The sequence below is a fragment of the Rousettus aegyptiacus genome, unplaced genomic scaffold, assembly GCF_014176215.1.
Source record: "Rousettus aegyptiacus isolate mRouAeg1 unplaced genomic scaffold, mRouAeg1.p scaffold_m13_p_1, whole genome shotgun sequence".
In the NCBI taxonomy this organism is placed as follows: Eukaryota; Metazoa; Chordata; class Mammalia; order Chiroptera; family Pteropodidae; genus Rousettus; species Rousettus aegyptiacus.
In genome coordinates this window covers 37,090,533-37,092,526 of record NW_023416284.1, presented here as the reverse complement: position 1 = coordinate 37,092,526, position 1,994 = coordinate 37,090,533, and positions in this window count along the sequence as shown.

Here is a 1,994-nt window from a genome sequence, read left to right as displayed (position 1 = left end):
TTAATACTAAGAAAGAGTCTGCTATTATTAAAATAATCATTAACTTTTTACCTGTAAAGTGGGTGATGATAATCCTATTTCATAGTTATTTTAAGGTAAATTAGTTCTTTTTCTTTATTCATGCTCTCAGCCCAGATCACATAGCTAACTTTTTCTCTTTCCCACCTTCTCTTCCTTCCTCCCTTTCAACTGTAGGGTTTTTTTTTTCCCCAAAAAAATTACTGTCTCAAGCCATAAATACAAATCAGAAGACAGTATAATTAGAACATTAGAATGTGGAAGACAGTGGTAATAATATAAAACATTTTTAGCTGGTTGAAAACAAAACTATAAGAACTGCTTTCACGAAGATTTACTCCTTTCAAGAGTAAGAAAAAAATTAACTTAGATTTAAAATCATATATACAATTTTTTAGGCAGTTTTAGTAAATTCAGAGGTGTGAAAAAACCATATAGGCAATATTTTTGCTTATAACAATACTTGTTGATGGAAAATTTCTTAGACATTCTGGTTTTATTTGTTGTTAATCACGATTTAATAAAAAAATTGCACTTCATTATTCTTTTTTAGCTAACTTATAGTTATTTTCTGATCCTTCCAGCTCACATTACTTATTTCTCTTTCCATCTTGGTATCCCTGGCATGGGATACTACTGAAAGTTAAATAAATGTTGGTTAAAAGGATAAGCAGAATCATAGTGTAGTACTTTATTTTAAAATTCAAGGCTCAGATATACCTTTGCCTTACTAGAAGCCTTCCTAGAATCTCCCAGGACAACTCTATTTCACTTTTCTCTTTGTACCTGAATGGCGATAAAAGCTATTAGGAAGGCACATTTGGCTCCGTTCTCTCCTTTAGCATACAGCAAGATGAGATTTCCCAGTCTCCTTTACATTAGGTGTGACCATGTAACTGAGTTCTCTCCAAGGGAGTGTGAGCATAAGTGATGGCTCCACCTCCAGGTCTGGCCCACATCATCCACCCACATTTGTTTCTCTTTGCTTATTCTCACTTCTAGCCCATGGAGATGTCCATGGCTAGGAAAATTTTGAAAGCCACAAGGTAAATATGTCAAACCTTCATTGGTGTGAAGGAGAGTGGCCTTGCCAATATGTACTCAGGACTGTGGGGTGAGCAAGAAACACATTTAATTGCTTTAAGTCACTGAAATTGTGTCTATTTGTTACCACAGCCTAGCCTAACACAATGTTGGGCATGTAAACAAATTGAATCCTGAAAAATACAACACTAGTTCAGCTGAGCTGCCACAGTGAGGGGTAATGGACTCTAGCATTCCTTTGTGCTCACTAAGTACCAGAACTAGTACTTGGCAGGTATCAGTTGTGCTGCTTAATTCTTCCCATATAATTTGTCTTGGAAGCCCATGATGCTATGTATTATGATCCCTGTTTAAAAGGTGAGGGATCTGAAATAGAGAAAGGCGATGGGAATTGCAGAGCAAGTAAGTTAGAGAGCTGATTCAAAAGCAAACCTAATGAAATCCAAAACTCTTTTGCCTACCTCATGCTGCTCATGGGGAAATGTCCAGTCAATTGCTCTATTCCATATAACTTTAATGACAGCAAAGAAAGCCTAATATAAGTTGATATGTGTCAATCTGTTTCAGACACTTTAAAGAAACAGGTTTTTAAAAACCACATACACTTGAGACTGTTTCATGAGACGTCTCCACTCCTACAGACTAGAAAGTCATCCTTCGCACATGGCTAAGTACAAACATGGATGATTCTGTAAAAAAGCCTGGTGTGTGGCCTGGTGCCAGGTCATAGCAGCTGCCCACAGCTTTCTTGGCCCTTTTTAGGGTTCATGGCTTTCCTGGACTCTGTCATACCCCTTAAAGTGGCTGCTTTGTCTACATTTCTTGGGTTTGTTTTTTTTTTTTTTTCATATAAACAGGACACTCCAGCCCACTTGTGCAACTTTCAGAGAGCTTTTTAAACATAGACATGTCTGTAAATCTTCTTTCTCCTA